The 19,606-nt window shown below is 43.8% G+C and overlaps 1 long non-coding RNA gene across 1 annotated transcript in view; it reads right to left on the bottom strand.

Annotated features, from left to right (window-relative positions):
* LOC122473957 overlaps positions 1-17,011 on the bottom strand; it is a 40,765-nt gene extending 23,754 nt beyond the window's left edge. The window contains exons 1-2 of the long non-coding RNA XR_006294746.1: positions 16,931-17,011; positions 8,300-8,382 (exon numbers count right to left, since the gene is read on the bottom strand). This is a non-coding gene — a long non-coding RNA (uncharacterized LOC122473957). The remainder of the gene's footprint in view (positions 1-8,299; positions 8,383-16,930) is intronic.
* Positions 17,012-19,606: the final 2,595 nt, after the last annotated feature.

The following is a 19,606-nucleotide window of genomic DNA, read 5'->3' on the forward strand; positions in this document are numbered from 1 at the left end:
TTTGAAAACAGAGAGGCTTAACTTCTTGAGTTCTTATAATCCAGTGGGGCTTACCACCTGGAAGTTTAAAAATCAGCGGGCTTATCTCTGTGAGACCAGGGATGGTGAGAGGAAACTGAGTCCCTGTCCTTAAGGAGCAAAACAAACGGCCCAAGAGAGATATAGCTTAGAAGAAGCAATTTGAAAAATACCTGGGGTATACGGGAGGGAGATTTACTTACCGATCTAAGAGTTTGTGTTAGAGAGGCAGGGATCCTTGGGAGACCTAAGAACAGAGGAGCTGGCAAGTGCCATTCCCCTCCCTTACCCCCAAGCCTAGATACACAGACACCCATGGGAACCAGCTTCGCACAAAAACTCTCCACCTAGTTTGCTAACGATGTGTTCTGCCCCTGTGTTCTCCTGCAGACTGGCCTCCTCCCTCCTGGCCTCAGCAGGAGTCTTCCTGGGTGACTGCAGAACCCCCTCCATAGCAGACCAGCATGAACCTTGCTGGCATCACAGCTCTGACCCTGCCCTTTTTCTATGGACCTGCCACGGGCAGGAGTCTATCCGAAGTGGTGCCATAAGCCTGGCAGTGTGCAAGCAGCCTCGACGAGGGTCAGCGCCACTCCACAATGGAGAGGGGAAGATAGCCACACACACCAATCCAACTGTAGCTCCAGCATTGGACTGGGAGAAGACATGTGGTCTGACTCCAGGTCATGGCCAACGATAAAAGCTTCTCGGGGGGATAACCCAGGGAAAGCATCTAGCTCTGGCAAATGCCTTTTCTGACTCAACTCAAGCCCAGGGGGGCCCCGGACTGGCCTACTGACAGCACAGGGACCAAACCCTGCCAACAGGCAAGGAGAGCCTTTGTAGATGACTGGGCTGAAGGAAAACGTGGCTCAACCACACTAGTAGGGTGCACACAACACACACAGGAAATGCTCCATGAAGTGCCAGGCTCTGGTGAACAGGGGACACAGTACTGCAGGGCACTACAGGAACTTCTTCTTTTCATAAGGCCACTACTTTCAAAAGCAAGCCACATAGAAACAGCCACAGAGAGTGAGACAAAATGAGGAGACTGAGGACTACGTCCCAGCTGAAATAACAGGACAACATCCCAAGAGAGCTAAATGAAATGGAGATAACTAATATGCCTGACAGAGAATTTAAAGTAATGGTCATAAAGATACTCAATGGACTGAGAAAATAGTGGAGAGCCTCAGTGAGACATCGACAAGGAGATAGAAGACATAAAAAGGAACCAATGAGAGGTGAAGAACTCAATAACTGAAATGTAAAATACACTAGAGGGAATAAATAGTAGACCAGAGAAAGCAGAATGGATCAGCGACCGGGTGGAAAGCAATCAAGCTGAACAGGTGAGAGGAAAAGAATAGTAATAATAAATGAAAATAGACTAAAGGAACTCAGCAACACCATGAAGTGTAATGATAGGGATCCCAGAAGGAGAAGAGAGAGAAAAGGGGCAGAAAATTTATTTGAAGGAATAGTAGTTGAAATCTTCTAAATCTGGGGAAGGAAATAGAAATCCAGATCCAGGAAGCACAGAGAGCCCCCGACAAAATCAATTCAAGGAGGTCCACACCAAGGCACATAATAATTGTGGGGCGCCTGGGTGGCGCAGTCGGTTAAGCGTCCGACTTCAATCCAGGTCACGATCTGGCGGTCCGTGAGTTGGAGCCCCGCGTCGTGCTCGGGGGCTGATGGCTCAGAGCCTGGAGCCTGCTTCCGATTCTGTGTCTCCCTCTCTCTCTGCCCCTCCCCCGTTCATGCCCTGTCTCTCTCTGCCTCAGAAATAAATAAACGCAAAAAAAAATAATTAAATGACAAAAGGTAGCGATAAAAAGAGAATTTTAAAAGCAGCGAAAGAAAACAGTTACGTGGAAAGGGAATTCTCCAAGGCGATCATCTGGTTTTTCAGTAGAAACTTTGCAGATCAGAAGGGAGTGGCATGATATATTCAAAGTGCTGAGAGAAAAAAAAAAAAAATCTGCAACCAAGAATACTCTGTCTGTCGAGGCTATCATTTAGAAATCCAAGTATATCACTAAAGAAAGCCAAGAAACCATGAGAGAAGAGAGCGAGAGAAGAAAGAAACAGAGAAGAACTACAAAAACAGCCATACGAGTAACAAAATGGCGATAAGTATGTAGCTATCAATAATTACTGTGAATGTAAAGGGACTAAGTGCTTCAATCGAAAGACATAGGGTGACCGGATGTATAAAAAAGCAAGACCGATCTACATGCTGCCTACAAGAGGCTCATTTCAGACCTAAAGACGCATGCAGATGAAAAGGGAACAGACAGAAAAGCATTTACCATGCGAATGGAAGTACAAAAGCCAGAGTAGCGACACTTACATCAGATAAAATAGACTTTAAAACAGACTGTAACAAGAGTCTTTAGTCTTTCTTTAGAAAGACAGTACGTAATAATAAATGGAACGATCCAATAGGAAGATATAAACGATTATCAACATTTATGCACCCAAGATGGAGGAACCCAAGTAAATAAAGCAGCTAATAACAAACAAACAGAATATTATCGATAGTAATAAAATAGGGGACTTTAACACTCTGCTTACATCAATGGATGGCTCATTCAAACAGAAAATCAACAAGGACACAGTGACTTAGGTTGAGACGGAATAATATACCTCAACATGATAAAGGCCATATTTAAAAAACTCATAGCTAACATACTCAATGGCGAAAAACTGATCAGGAACAAGATAAGGGTGTCTACTCTGACCACTTTTATTCAGTATAGTACTGGAAGTCCTAGGCACAGCACTCAGACAAGAAAAAGCAAAAAAGGCATCCAAGTTGGTAAGGAAGAAGTAAAGCCTTTACTATTTGCAGATGATATGGTACTATACGTAGAAAACCCTAATGACTCCACCAAAAAAAAAAAAACTTCCAAAACCGATAAATGAATTCAATAAAGTTGCAAGATACAAAATCAATATATAGAAATCCATTGCATTTATATACACTAATGATGAAATAGCAGAAAGAGAATTTAAGAAAAAAGTCCCATTTACGATGGCACCAAAAACAGTATCTAGGAATAAACTTAACCAAGGAAGGGAAAGACCTGTACTCTGAGAACTATAAAAACATTGATGACAGAAACTGAAGATGACCAAAACAAGTGGAAAGAAAGTCCATGCTCGTGGACTGGGAGAACAAATATTGTTAAAATGTCCACACAACCCAAAGCAGTGTACAGACTTAATACAATCCCTATCAAAACACCAACAGCATTCGGGGCGCCTGGGTGGCGCAGTCGGTTAAGTGTCCGACTTCAGCCAGGTCACGATCTCGCGGCCCGTGAGTTCGAGCCCCGCGTCAGGCTCTGGGCTGATGGCTCGGAGCCTGGAGCCTGTTTCCGATTCTGTGTCTCCCTCTCTCTCTGCCCCTCCCCCGTTCATGCTCTGTCTCTCTCTGTCCCAAAAATAAATAAATGTTTAAAAAAAAAAAAAAAAAACACCAACAGCATTTTTCACAAAATTAGAACAAATAATCCTAAAATTCGTGTGGAACCACAAAAGACCCCAAATAGCCAAAGCAATCTTGGAAAAATAGAACAAAACTGGAGGTATCACAATCCCCGATCTCAAGCTATACTACAGAACGATAGTAATCAAAAATACTATGATACTAGCTAAAAATAGACCCATAGATCAATGGAGCAGAATAGAGAATCTGGAAATAAAACCATGATATTATGGTCAATTATCTTTGATAAAGGAGACATGAATGAGAAGTGGGAAAAAGACCATCTCTTTCCCAAATGGAGCTGGGAAAACTGGATAGCTACATGCAAAAAAATGAAACTGGACCACTTACACCATACACAAAAATAAACTTGCAATGGATTAAACACCTAATTGTGAGACGTGAAAAATCCTGATAAAAACCCTAGAAGAGAGCACAGACAGTAACCTCTTTGACACTGGCCAGAGCAACATTTTCCTGCATATGTCTCCTGAGGCAATGCAAACAAAAGCAAAAATAAACTATTGGGACTGCATCAAGATAAAAAGTTTCTGCACCGAAAAGGAACTAATAAACAAAACTAAAAGACACCCTGCTGAATGGAAGAAGGTATCTGTAAATGACATATCAGATAAAGGGTTAGTATCAAAAATATATAAAGAATTTATACAACTTCACACACACACACACACACACACAATTTAAAAATGGGCAGAAGACGTGAACAGACATTTCTCCAAAGAAGACACACAGATGGCCAACAGACACATGAAAAGATGCACGGTATCACTAATCAGGGAGATGCGGATCAAAACCACAGTGAGATATCACCTCACAGCAGTCCGAGTGGTTAAAATCAGCAACACAAGAAACAACAGATATTGGTATGGATATAGAGAAAGAGGAACCCTCTTGCGCTGTTGGCAGGAATGCAAAGTGGTGCAGCCACATTGGAAAACCGTATGAAGCTTCCCCCCAAAATTAAAAATAGAACGACCATATGATCCAGTAATGCCACTACTCTTTACCCAAAGAATACAAAAACACCAGTTCGAGAAGATACATGCACTCTTATGTTTATTGCAGCATTGTTTACAACAGCCAAATTATGGAAGGAGCCTGAGTGTCCATCCATCCATAGAACTGACAAATAAGATGTGGTATATGTATAATAGAATGTTACTCAGCCATAAAAAATGAAATCTCGCCATATGCAACAACATAGGTGGATCTAGAGAGTATAACGCCAAGTGAAATAAGTCAGAGAAAGACAACGCATGATTTCACTCATGGAATTTAAGAAACAAAACAAACAAAAAAGACACAAACCAAAAAAACACTCTTAACTATGGAGAAGAAACTGATGGCCACCAGAGGGGAGGCAGGTGGGCGAATGGGTGAAAGAGGTGGAGGGGATTAAAAGCACAGTTGGCATGATGAGTACTGAGTAACGTACACAAGTGTTCAATTGCTGTATTGTTCACCTGAAACTAACGTAACACTGTATATTAATTATACTAGAATTAAAATTTTTTTTTTAAAAAAGCATGGAGGTACCATTTTTTTTTCTCTCTCAAATGAGCAAAAATTTTAAAAAGACCTATTTTACTTAGTATTTTTGAGAGTTGGATTTTAAAATGCATCCTAGGGGCACCTGGGTGGCTCAGTCGGTTAAGAGTCTGACTTCGGCTCAGGTCATGATCTCGTGGTCTGTGAGTTCGAGCCCTGCATCGGGCTCTGTGTTGACAACTCAAAGCCTGGAGCCTGTTTCAGATTCTGTGTCTCCCTCTCTCTCTGACCCTCCCCCATTCATGTTCTGTCTCTGTCTCAAAAATAAATAGGGGCGCCTGGGTGGCGCAGTCGGTTAAGTGTCCGACTTCAGCCAGGTCACGATCTCGCAGTCCGTGAGTTCGAGCCCCGCGTCAGGCTCTGGGCTGATGGCTTGGAGCCTGGAGCCTGTTTCTGATTCTGTGTCTCCCTCTCTTCCTGCCCCTCCCCCGTTCATGCTCTGTCTCTCTCTGTCCCAAAAATAAATAAAAAATGTTGAAAAAAAAATTTAAATAAATAAATAAATAAATAAATAAATAAACGTTGAAAAAAAAATTTTTAATGCACTCTAAGGAAGTCAGTGAGGTTGAAAATGAGGCCTAGTTTTCTTGGGGGGGAGACACGATTTGGCATATGTATCAGAGGCCTTGAAAAAAATGTATATGATCTGACCTAGCAAAGTTTGTTGATAGGAATTGTCACAAGGAATAGACTAGTGAGCAAGGAATGTATGTCCAAGTTCATTGCAGCAGTATATGTAGTAGCAAAATATCCATTGTTATAGGTAGATTAAAGCATGTTAATATTTTGCAGTATTCTGCCCCTCTTAAAAACAGTGACATTTATCTATTCTATTTTTATCTAACATCCAAAATGTAAAAAAAAATCAAATTATTAAATAGCTTGTAATTTGTGGGGAAAAAATAATGAAAATCATAGACATTAAAATGTTAATGGTGGTTAGTCTTCTCTAGTGGTGGGATTTGGGAGGATTTTTTTTATCCCAATTAATTTTCTTTTGCATTGATTACTTGTTACATTGAAAATAAGAAAGGCTAGGACCATTTTGAAACATGAAATTTTTATTATTCTGAAATGGTGACTCACAGATTAGGAAACTAAGAGGATTTCATTCTCCAACAAATATGAAGGTCTTTATTGTGCTAGTAAACTCAGCCTCAGTCTAAAAACTAACCTCGAAGTGAGGGTGAGTAGGATTCATGAGGAAGAAAAAGAAGCTTAAGAAAAAATCTGGAATCTGCAGACATAATAGATCTTTATAAAAGGGGATTTGGAGAAAAAGGGGAATTAACCTTTGCTTGGTGTAATGGCTGCACTGAAGCACAGACTTGTCGTAGGAAGAACCCAGACAGCTGAACGGTCCTTTTTGTCTCAGGTGGAGAGACAAGTGCACCTGCAGAGCCACCCTCCAGCAATTTCTGAAGGGAACGGCGAATCCTTGCTCCTGAACGTGTGAAACAGGATCTGGGCCAACCCCTTCCCTTTTTTGACTAACCAAAAATGAACTCTTCATGTGAAATCTGGATCAGTGCCAACACACCCAGGGCTCAAGGTTGTCAGCCAGCTGTTGGTAGCTCACACTAATTCTCTTTTCTCTTAAATGATGCAGAAATATGTTGCTTTACGCACACGGAGGGAAATGAATCAAAGGACCTAATTGGCAAATAACCTAAAACCTCCTAAAATTAGCCTTAAGACCTGGTCAGTGTTTACCCACTCATTCTGTTGCACTCATCTGTGTTGAGAGGGGAGGGGTCACATGGAGAACCATCCTCTTTACTTCTGATATGGAAGGGGACTTCCCCAGCAAATTTCCCTGGAAAGGACGGGGCGTGAACACTAAGGAGGAACATGTCTGCTTTGCCACTTTCTTGCCATTAGCCAAACTCTCCAAAAGCTTACTGCCTCTCAGGACTTCTCAAGTGGGGGTCCAGGGAGAGGTGACAGGACCAGTTTGCTGTACGGGACAAGCTGCTAGGACCTCCATGCCCTGAAGGGGAGGTCAAGGTTCATGGCTGCTTTCACTAGTCCCTTAAAGAATCAGTTTTGATTCTTATGCCTTCATGTGGGTGACCAAGGAGACCCTTCCTCGTACACATTTGTACAAAATGAACGTATTCGCCCACTTAGAAGCTGAGTCTTAAACCACCTGGTAGGCCAGATTTTATTTTACTCAGGGGGGGGAACCTTTCAAGTCCTAATGAAAAGTACAGCTTCCTGTATTTATTTAAAGTAGAATCTTTCATAAAAATATATTTTAGGGAGTAGAGTATTTGGGGAAAGTAGTATCTTTATTCTCGTTAGGAGGGAGCATTGTCCGGTGGTCAAGGTCAGAAGCACTGGAGTCTTTGTTCCTCCATCCATAAGATAGTTGGGTTGTTGTGAAAACGAAGTAAAACAATGTTTTGGAAGTACACACTGCCGGCTTGGCACAGACCAATTAATGGTGGCCAGTAGTAAATACCACCACCGCTGCAGGGTCACAATCCACCTTAGTAAGCACCTTCCCAGAATTCTTTGGGATTTAGAAAGGCCGGCATTGGCAACTTTTGTTGTGGTGGTGAGCTGTTTAAAAATACTCTGCCCATCCAGAAACCCTACAGCTTGTTGTGTTACGGGGTAAATTCCTCCACTCCAGCCCCACGTCCACTGACCTACGAGGCTGGGTCTTTCCCGTTCACGAACGCCTGCCAAGGGGTCAACGGGTCCAGTTTGCGAGTCCTGTTGGACTGTGGACAGAGGGCCGGCCACGTGGGGGGCAGTTCGGGCGGGCTCGGCAACTGCCCAGGTCAGGGGAAGATCACGTGGGATGATGGGGACATGTCCTGGGAGGGCGGGAGGCCCCCATGCAGCCAGGAAGGGAACCGGTGCGGGGGTCTCTGCCTGGAGAGACCACCACTAATCTTTGTGGATATAAACGTTGAAAAAAAAGTTTTTTTAAATGCACTCTAATGAAGCCAGTGAGGTTGAAAATGAGGCCAAGTTTTCTGGGGGGGAGACGCGATTTTGGCATATGTATCAGAGGCCTTGAAAAACATGTCTATGATCTGATCTAGCAAAGTTTGTTGATAGGAATTGTCACAAGGAATAGACTAGTGAGCAAGGAATGTATGTCCAAGTTCATTGCAGCAGTATGTGTAGTAGCAAAATATCCATTGTTATAGGTAGATCCGTGATCTGTGTTGAGTGGAAATAAAACTTCTGAAAACTAACCTTTCCTTCCAGCCTTCCAGTCACAACATTAGTTCTTCTGCAGAGTAGATACTTCTGCCCACTAGGGGAAAGGTCAGGAAGTGCTGGAAAGAAAGAAAACAACAGTGATTAATATTTCAAGGTTTTCTTAACTTCTGTGTAATTGTTGGGAAAGCAAGGAAAATAGAGATAACTGGGGGTGTGGCCTCCCTGGGAATTTCTCTGGATGTTATCTTATCTCTTTGTCTTAAAGGTTTGTCTTTTTATTTTTAAGGCATCTCTGTACCCAACATGGGGCTCTAACTTAAACCCCTGAAATCAAGAGTCACAGGCTCCACCGACTGAGCCAGCCAGACGCCCTGGAGGATGTTAAATTAGGAAGCCAAAGAATTCCTGTGAAGCTTTGAGGGGGTGGGAGAGGTAGGGGTGAGGGTGGGGTTGGAGGGGGACAGGGGCGGCCACTGTGGCTCTCTTGCTTTCTCCATGTGCCCAGTGTCCCTAGAAAATGCCACGCTTGGCCCTGGGGCCTTCCTTTTCCTCCCTGAAGCCCTTTCCAAGTCCTGGGAGAGCCAGGAAAACAGTGGCTGGGACAGCAGCTGTTTTAAGCAAGACTGAGTCTGTTAGCGGACTCCCTCGCCATCTCCTGCTAGATGTGAGGTGGGCATACTGAGCAGTGGTTAAGAACTGCTATACTTTAAGACTGGGCCTGTCTCCAGTGTGTCTCTGATTCACGGATTAAAGTGGAATTTTCCAGGAAGGCTTGATCTAGAAGGAATCCTTCTGTTGGGTCTACAAGTTCTCTTTGTGCAGCAGGAAAATCCTACCCCGTGACCATCTGCGGGCAGGGTCTGCTCACTCGGCCGACCGTTTCCTGAACGAAAGAGAGGAAACACCGTCCTGAGCAGAAAGGATCCCCCAGGCACAGCGTGGCTTTCACACTGTGACAAAAGTCAGAGCCACAGGCTTATTGATAAAATGTGTACCGGGCTTGGAGTTTTCAATTTTTATTAAATTTATTTGATTAAATAAGAACCTAAAAGGAATTTTGCAGTATAATTACCCTGAGCGAGTCACTTAATCTCTGTGTCTGTTTTGTTTTTTTTTTTTAAATCTGGGAAATAAAGGGTTGTAAAATTTTTTTATAGCCATCCTCGCATTAATGCTATTCTTTTTTTAGAAATATTCTAAAGTATCAAATACGTATATGGGGTGTTCTAGACAAAATTTTTCCATTAAAAAAAAAAGCTCCAGGAGCGCCTGGGTGGCTCAGTTGGTTGAGCATCTGTCTTCGACTCAGGTCATGATCTCACGGCTCGGAAGTTCGAGCCCCATGTCGGGGTCTGCAGTGACAGCAAGAAGCTTGCTTTTTGGGTTCTGTCTCCCCGCCCCCCACACCTCCCCCACTTGCTCCATTTTGCTTTCTTTCAAAAATAAACATTAAAAAAAAAAAAAGCCAGCTGACAAAATTTAGCCGTTGGAGTATTCATATCTTGCTTGTTTTCTAGATAGTGGTGAGTGTATTTCTTAAAGGTTAGACTAACCTGACTGGCTTCTTGAGTGCCTGGCAATAGGATTTACAATTACATTTCAGAATGCTTAATCCCTAAAATGTGGTCCCTGGGATACAATACTAAGTGAGACTTGAAGGTCAGAACCCAGGAAGGATATGAAGGACTCTCCATTACTGAGGGACGGAGTAGCAGATCTTGAAGAGAACCCTGGGAGCGGGAACACTGGCCGCAAGATTTGTCGGAACTCTTGAGAAACCAAGACTTTCCCAACTGTGGGGAACGAGCGAGCACGGCCCACAGTGGCAGCTGTCATGTTCATTTCCCAGCCCCTCCCTTCAGGGTTATTTCTGTAAACAGGCAACCACTGTGGTTGGAGCAGGAATGGGAGGGATTCAGGGAAGGATGCTTTGGTGTCTTTGAAGTGAATACCTCAACTTGCTGAAAGGGAGGTCATTATTTATTTGGTTTGACTTGTTCTTCCTATTCAGCAAAACCTGCCAGGAGAACCTACTACTCACTTTCTTCATGTCACTCAGAGTCAAAACACTGGGGATGAAAACCTAGATCTCCACTTGCAGAGGTTTATTGACCTCTTCTGTCTGCCCAGTGTGCCTTGAGTGGCCAGATCTGAATATACCAGAGGGCAGCCCATACGTATTTAGAAGGCACACGGTTACAGGCATCATGAGCTGTGACATCAGTAGACGGTAGCAGTAACATCTACGCTCATAGGTCCCGTGCCGTTGATGGGGACCTACTGGTCCAGTTTTGGATGCGAGGGAGTCCGTAGCTTCTTCCTCCTGCACCCGCACACCAATATTTCTTCCCTTATTCCAGAGCACCCTGAAGAAAAACACCACCTTATGCTCATTCTTAACCTAGACTGACCTCATTTCAGACACCGAGAGGATTTTTATTTTCCATCCTATCGCTTCCTCACAAGACTCCACTCATGCTTTCTTCATCCCAATCTTGGGCCTTTTGCATTAATGGGCCTATAGGAATCACTTTGTACCATCCCCACGAAATATTTTCCTGTCTTTATTGCTGACTCCAGGGCTCATTCTATTTTCTGGCTTTGATGATTTTTCTACTAACATTGTCAAAAAATTTTTTAAGAGTTATGTCCCCTAGAAACTTAAAGCCAGGGGCACCTGGGTGGCGCAGTCGGTTAAGCGTCCGACTTCAGCCAGGTCACGATCTCGCGGTCCGGGAGTTCCAGCCCCGCGTCGGGCTCTGGGCTGATGGCTCGGAGCCTGGAGCCTGTTTCCGATTCTGTGTCTCCCTCTCTCTCTGCCCCTCCCCCGTTCATGCTCTGTCTCTCTCGGTCCCAAAAATAAATAAACGTTGAAAAAAAAAATTTTTTTTAAATAAATAAAAAAAACCCAGCTTGATTCCAAATCAAGCTTTATAAAAAAAAAAAGAAACTTAAAGCCATATTATGACAACTCTTTTAATGCGTTTTTTTAAAAAATTTTTTTAATGTTTATTTTTGAGAGAGACAGAGACCGAATGCGAGCGGGTTAGGGGCAGAGAGAGGGGAAGACACAGAATCCGAAGCAGGCCCCAGGCTCTGAGCTGTCAGCACAGAGCCCGACGCGGGGCTCGAACTCACAAGCTGTGAGATCATGACCTGAGATGAAGTCAGACGCTCAGCCGACGTAGCCACCCAGGCGCCCCGCTTTTAATGCGTTTGATAGGAGTAGCCGGTAAAATGTTGAAGACACCCAACCATCATTGTCACCAAAACAATATACACCTCTAGACTGCACATTAATTATATTTTGTCGGGGCGCCTGGGTGGCGCAGTTAAGCGTCCGACTTCAGCCAGGTCACGATCTCGCGGTCCGGGAGTTCCAGCCCCGCGTCGGGCTCTGGGCTGATGGCTCGGAGCCTGGAGCCTGTTTCCGATTCTGTGTCTCCCTCTCTCTCTGCCCCTCCCCTGTTCATGCTCTGTCTCTCTCTGTCCCAAAAATAAATAAACATTGAAAAAAAAAATTAAAAAAAAATTATTATATTTTGTCTGGAGGGAGTTTACAATCTAACATACAACTACTGTATTGACAACAATGTATTTAGCCTACCAAGTTAGTGCCAAATATTCAGGATTAAATATTCTCACCGGGGCACTGGGTATAGGAATAGTACATGTGCATGTCAACTGAAGAGTTTCTTAAACTAAGATTACCTAGTGAGAACAGTAAAAATTTAGTCTCTAAAAATAATATTCATCACCAATTTAGAGAAATGGCAAAGCCCCTTTTTATTAACACTCAAGTTTCAGAGTATAGATTCTGGTATCATAGTTGTGTCTCTTGTGATTCACATTCTTCCCTTTCAGTTCGATTGAGCCCCATTAAAACCAGGTTACAATGAACTGATATCTTGTATTTTATTCCATCCTGTGAGATCAATGTGTCCAAGCAGACATCTGCATAATTTAAGGTAAGTTAGCTTTTCGGTGAGCCCACAGCTACCTCCTCTGAGTGGGTAGGAGCTACATGAACCCATCTCTCAGAGATATGGTTAGCATTACATATTTATTTGCTTGTAATTTGAATAGGATATATGACTTAAGCACACTGTAAATTAATTTAAATAGGCCAGTTGTTAGAATAGGATTTTCTCAGATTATCAAATTTATGTGTGCCGCCTGCAGGTGCCTGGAATTATTGACTGGCTCTGAGGATCACACGTAGGCATTTATTCCAAGGCTTCTGTTCACTTTAAGAAACGATACACAATTCTGCATTCTTGATCCTCCTGCAGACTTTTCATCATGTAGCATGGAAAATCACGTAGAAGAGAAACTCACAGACCAAAAAAGCATAGCAAAGATTTTTTCTCTTTTTAAATATCAGGAAGGGAGAGGGGAAATTCCTGAATGTAAATGGCAGGGTCTAAAAGTCAGAGTGGAGTTTCCAAGGTCTATTTATAGTGGTGTAATCCTATCATGGGAATTCGAGACTGTGTACTTGTCGCAAGTGGCTGAAAAAATGAAAAGAAAGCAAAATGTTTTTCCCACGTGGAAGACTGGAAGGTAAATCTATCTGAGAAATAAATATACCTTAATTTTTCTCAGGATCCAATTAGTCACCCATTTCACTCTCCATTCTGACAGTTGTTTATCGATTTAATAATATTGGACAACCCGGGAGCTACTCACCCTGATATCTGCCAAGTGCACGTTTAATTTTTGCCTGATAATCTATTTTTAATTCATTTCCATGAATTTATGTCTTTTTTTTTTTTGGTGGCCATGATGGCACCATCAGATGGTTACTGTCATTTTTAAATAAGAAGACATCGGGGCGCCTGGGTGGCTCAGTCGGTTGAGCGTCTGACTTCGGCTCAGGTCATGATCTCATGGTCCGTGAGTTCGAGCCCCGTGTCGGGCTCTGTGCTGACAGCTCAGAGCCTGGAGCCTGCTTCCGATTCTGTGTCTCCCTCTCTCTCTGACCCTCCCCCGTTCATGCTCTCTGTCTCAAAAATAAATAAACATTAAAAAAAAAATAAGACATCCAGAAAGAGTCTGAAGGAGTGTACTCACGTAGCCAGATGTATATAAAGGGGCAGGTGACAGTCGCAAAACTATTTTGTTTTCATTTCTCCCCCTTCAAGCTAACAAGCTCCATCTACTCTCTCCCCGTTGTGAAGAAGGGTTTCTGCCCCCTCTGGGCTGCCTCTATGCATAAGGCAGTACGGGGTTGGTTGGCACTTGAGACAAACAGAGGCATAGCTGATGGAAAGCAAGGACAGTTTTGGCACAAGGGAAGGTATCTTTGTCACCTGTCAAATCCCTCTTCTGTTTCCTCTTTGCCTCCTTGCACTTGTAGCCGCCCTAAGATGGGACTGAAACTGTTGTCTGCTACCTGCCCAAAGTTAGGCAAGAGTCTGAAAAGGTCTTGAAGGTTCAAAGGACTTCTTCCGCAGAGGTAGCAGTCATTTTAATTAGGTAAGGGGACGTGTTTGAAATGGGTCAGTTTCTTAAGAACTTTTGTTGGCAGTCTGCCTAGAAGCTGGTCTTTCCTGTACCACATCATAGGGTGGCCCCTTCTGGGAAGCGGGACCTGAACAATAACACACAGAGAATTATTGATGGCCAGTATGGATGCTGTGGTTATTGGAGCCTGGGGTAAATGTTCCGTAGTCAGTGAAGTCATTACCTTGGCAGTTGCTTGGGCAAGCTTGTGGTGTTAAAGGACCCAAAGACCTTAGACTTACTTTAAGGGGGCAGGTGCCAAAGACAAATCACTCCCTTGAGAAATGATGCAAAAAGCACAGTTAGAGGTACAGATTCGTTATCTGGTTAGGGTTGCGCAGGATAAATTGAGCCAAGTGAACCTAAATGAAAGATATCACGGACAAAGTGTGCGAGATTCAAACAAAGAGTTATCAACTTTCATAACTAGCCAGAGGTATTTCTCAGAAGTGTAATTCAGGTGGCATTTTGCAGATACAAAGACAGACAGAGAGAGAGAGAATTATAGCAGCAACAACACCCAAACCAGATAGGGCAGAAACTCCAAGTAATGCAAGCTTAGTGTGAGAAAATCCAAGGGGTGATACCTTTCTGGAGGTGGGGCAAGTCTGTTTGAAGAACAACCGATAACCCAAAGACGAACATGCTGCAGAGGAGATAATTTTTAGGTGACACTAACACTACTGCTATGCACATGTGATTATTTTGGGCATCTATTTAATACAGCTGTAGCTCGAAGATGGCAAATGCATTCTTCGTGTCTCCCCCCTCCCCCGTTCAGAGCCCTCCGTGAACCTCCCTGATAGACCACACCACCACCAGACATGAAAATGGCCTCAGAGCCATTCTCTATGCAGGATTCGGTGATGCGGGTTGGCGTGGGAGGGGAGATCTATTTGCAGTCTCTACAGTGTTTTCGGTCTTTTCCATATGTTTGTTTGCAAAGCGACAAATAAGAAAGCGCTATTCAGGGTTGTTAAAAGAGAAACTCCTAAACTGGGCGTCAGGTTACTACGTTCCTGGACAAAGTTTCGCAGCACCCAACACTGCACTGCCATGTTATCTGCGTTCACAAAAATGGCACCAAGATGGAACTATCCTGGCAAGAGTGAGTGGATATCACCTTTCAGTGCGTGTGAGAGAGATAGAGACAGAGAGGAGCTCTGAGCCTGGGGAATGGAGGTGCTACAGTTTTTTGGTTTTGTTTTTTTTTTTTCAGCCCACTGCACTTCTAACTCCTGCCCCCTTGGTTTCTGCTATTTCACCTCAACACCAGCTCCTGTTTTCTTTGGAGGATATAATGGGATCCAGTGTCAGCCCAGCCATGGGGGACTCTGGCCCATCAGCTTCTTTCGGGTGCTGAATAATGGCAGAAATGTACAAAAGTTCATCTAGGAAATTGTTTAGTTCTGTCTCACGTAACTTCGGTGAGAAGAGGGACAAGATAGCCTCACATAAGCACGTGGGTGCAAAGATGGGACGCGGCCGTATCCCAGGGTCCTACGATGGGATCTTTACCGTAGGGAAGACTGTTTCCCTGTAGCTCACCCACTCCTTCCTGATGTTGCTCTTTTCTTCTTTCTCTCTCGACAGACCATAATATGGCTCTGAGAGCTACCTTATTTATTGAAAGAATTCGGGGCTTTTTTCCTTTACTAAACTCAGAAGTTGAAAGTTACAGTTTATCAGTTGGTAGGCCTAATATATAACTCTTCCCATTCACCTTGGAGTCAGTAAAGAACCCAACCTCTCGCAAAATTGACAGAAAATTTAGCAAACTGTGTACTAGGAAGGTTCGTTAGTTGTTTCGGTTTGCGCCCCCTCCCCCCGCCTTTTAAGTTTCTTGGTACCTTTTCTGTTTTCAGTCTAGGAAGTTGAAATACTAAGCCTCACGTAAATGCAAACAAAGTGTTCAGAGCGCAGTCTGTGAATTATTTTTTTCATGCCCCAAACATCAGTCTCATTGGCCACAGTCTTACACACTCATAGCAATAACTGAGGTCAGGATTCAATTCTTGAGCAGAGAAGGACGCTAGCAAGTTAGGGAAGAAAGAAATATTCTATTTGTACAGTGAACACAACAGCCGTAACTTCTTCCGGGTGAACACAACAGCCATAACTTCTTCCGGGTGAACACAACAGCCATAACTTCTTCCGGGTGAACACAACAGCCATAACGACCATTTAGAAAGCCTCCACTGTGTGTTAGGCATCGCAGTGCAAGAGGATATCCTTTTAACTCTTGCCATAGCTTGGTGAGAGTGGATATTGTTTTCTTAATAATACAGGTAAGAATATCAAGCCTTTAAGAATTTAATTAGCTTGTTAAAGTTCATACGCTAGAAAATGGCTAAGAATGCATGCTCCCAGAATCCTCTTCTTATATCTACATGAATAAACTTGGCTATTGATCAATGGATCTTCTTAATGATGGTTATTTCCCCCAGCCTGCCCCTCCCCCCCAGTTTACAAAGCTGTCATATACATCGTTTCCTCTTATTCAAGCCTCATAACAATTCTGTGAGGAAGTGATTGTAATCCCACTGCACAATGAAAAAACTAAGGCCCAAATTCAGGAAACTGTGAAAGCAAATCAATCCTAGGGGCGTTTGTGAGTATACTCTGGCTAAGCACTGATGCTCTATTTCCTAAGGGGAAGCTGATTGAACAGGCTCCTCTCCAGAGGGGATTCTGGCTTATCAGATAGGAGCAAAATAAAAATAAGTTTAATAGTCTCCACAGCCTATAAATTCAGTGAGAAGGAAGGAGAGAGTCCCAGGCCAAAGGAGAGCAAGGATTGCTGTTTTCAGCAAGCTGGGATGGTGCACACGTTAAGGCTGGAGTGTGTGTGAGTGCATGTGTGCACATCAGTGTTATCCTGGCAGCCTGAGTGCCTGAAGAGTGCCAAGGTCTTTCTTATCCCATCAGGACAAGGAAAGGCAATCTTATCGGTGGGTTATTGCCAGGACCAGAGTGTGCTTCTTATCGTCTCAGACTCTGTGATTGAGAGAGACTCATCATCTTCCGGGGCCAAATTGGACCTTGCCAAGAGCATCCAGACATTTAAGATACAGCGTTCACCTACAGATATCCACCAGATCCAATGGTCTCCCCCCAAACCTTCACACTCTCTCAATTCAAACATGGCGTCACGCTTACCTTCAAACTCTGCATTGTGACGAAACTGAAGGCTCTTTTCATAATTCAGGGCCTGGGGGCTACAGCTATGTTAGGGAACTGCCTGTGGACCAAAGAGAAAAATACTCGTTATAAGGTGGCTTTTGCCAGAGGCTTTTTCTCCGAGAACAATTATCAATAAATCCGAACAAAGAGGCCACCCCTGAATCCGCCCATGGCGCACGTGGTCACCGCACTCTTTCCTTTTGGGTGTTATTGATTCTGGGCAATCTCTTCAAATCCCTGGGCCATAGTGTTCCTCTTTATGATATCACAAGAACTCGCCCATGGAATAGGAGACATCCACAAATCTGCATTTACGCCAAGGGTCAAAGTAGTCAAGGCAGCGTTGCATTGGGGCTGCGCTGAAATAATTAGACAAGTGTAGTAGTTCTTTCCTGGCCTCTGTCCCTTCCCTGTGACGCTGTACAGTTGTTTAAGGAATCGGCTCCGTGTGACGGTCCTTAAAGCCAGAGGTATTGTCTGTGCCACGTCTCAGAGCCATGTTTCCACTTGACACGGTCTTGGTTGGAGGGAGGGGCAGGCCTGAGTGTGGCAGCCGGGTGTTATTGTTAGTACCGCCTGGGTCAGCACGGGCTGCGTGTCAGCTTGTTTGTCACATGTCACTGAGCCTCACCGGGCAACCACTGGGATAATAGCCCTAATCCAGCCCCGCAGAGAAAGCTGGAACCCTCCGGGAGCTGAGTGCCTTTTCTCTCTCTGTCTAACTGCAACTAGGCGTTTACATCCCAAGTCAGCCTTTACCTAAACACATTCTATTTTTAGAAAAAGGAAGAAAGGCATCCTTGAAGGGTTACCGCCAGTGAACGGTTAGGAACTTAAGAGATTTTCCCCCTAACGTATTTTAGAGTTTAGGAAAACCTAGAAATGAGATACCCTTAAAAAAAAAAACAACCAAGTTTCTCTCTATGCTCCCAAATCATCTTTGTATCTTAAAAAAAAAAAAAAGTGTGTGCAATCTTCAAGGGAAGGAGAATATATATACCACTGCTGACTTCCTATTTCTAAAGATAGTATCCTAATATCTATAAATCAAACTCACTACTTTGACTTTATATAGCAAAAGACAGAGCTTTGAAATACTGCAGTTCTGAGCCCATCTGCAATCCCCTCTTCTCATCATTTTTAGCTTTCCTAAAGTATAGAGACCTTTGGAACCCTGAATTTGGGACTCACTTTTTTTTTTGGAAGCCTGGTTAAGTTTACCTTTGCCTCATCTGTATGTAGCAAGTAGAATTTACGAAGTAAGAGGATAGTAAAAAAAACTCATTTTGGGATGATTGCTTCATTTACTAAAGAAAGGGTGTTTTCATCACATTTTAAACAATTGTAACATCATTTGTTTGAAGGCAAACAGTGAACAGATTACAAAGCAGTATTTCAGATATGAAGGGGTTTTGTTTTGTTTTTTTTTTTTTTGAGCTTCCTCGAAAATACCAAAACTTTTAAAATCCTATAATTTCTCCCTAGTTCACACTAGGCTTCCCTCCATTTATTCCAAATGGGTGAGATTTTACTGAGCACTGAAAATGGGACACTCCTGGGACAATTCCCAATTAGGGTAAAGCCTTGGCTAGCTATGTGGGTTAGCCAGATGGTATAGCAGAGGTGGACCCTACATTCATGATCTCATTCATTTGGGCCGTAAATATTTTTAGCACCTCCAGGCACTGTGGTATGTGAAGATAATAGAAAATAGAATATACACTCTGCCTGGACTTGGCTCCACAGCACTTATAGTCCAACGGAGACAAGTTCTCTTCCAATACGTGTCCAATGGGTGTTATCAACTGAACGGTGTCCCACCAATTTTCGTGCTGAAGCCTGAACCCCCAATGGACTGTTTTTGAGATCGGGCCTTTAAGGAGGTGAGGAAAGCTAAGTGAGGGCCTAAGAGTGGGGCCCTCATCCTACAGGACTGATGTCCTTATGAGAAAGAGAGACACCAGCGCATTCTCTGCATTCACACACAGAGGAAAGGCCACGTGAGGGCACAGCAAGAAGGCAGCTGTCTGGAAGCCAAGGAGAGAGTCCTCACCAGAAACCAACAGTGATGGCACCTTGATGTTGGACGTCTAGCCTCCAAAACTGTGAGAAAATAAGCCTCTATTTTCCCAGTCTATAGGATTCTGTTATGGCAGCCCAGACAAATTCAACAGGAGAAGTGTGGGGTTCCTGGGGTGCATAGGGTAGGGACCCCACAACCACATCTGAAGCAGCAGTGTCTGAGTTGAGACCTAGAACAGCAGCAGGAGTTGGAGAGGGGAGACGAAGGGGGGCATGTTTCATGTGGAGGTTGCAACGTAGGTGAAGCCAGAGGTAAGGAGAGTACAGCCTGAGATGTGACACAGAGGAAGAGGAAGTTCAGTAACCTGGAACACAGGGGGCAAGGGTGCAGGTTCTGGAACAGAGGAAGCTCTGTAGGTCCTGAAGCGCTTAGAGCAGGATTTCTCGCAAATGTTCAATGCAATCCAACTCCTCTTTTCTCTTGAGATTCCCTTTTTCCCCTTTGTTCTTCGGTAGCACCCTGTTCTGGTTTCTCTCCTACTTCACTGGTCACTCTGAGTCTCTTTGATAGCTTTTCCCCTGCTCAACTTCTAAATATCTGAGTGCCCCACGGCACCATTTTGAGGTCTC

The sequence above is a fragment of the Prionailurus bengalensis genome, chromosome B4 (assembly GCF_016509475.1).
Source record: "Prionailurus bengalensis isolate Pbe53 chromosome B4, Fcat_Pben_1.1_paternal_pri, whole genome shotgun sequence".
NCBI lineage: Eukaryota > Metazoa > Chordata > Mammalia > Carnivora > Felidae > Prionailurus > Prionailurus bengalensis.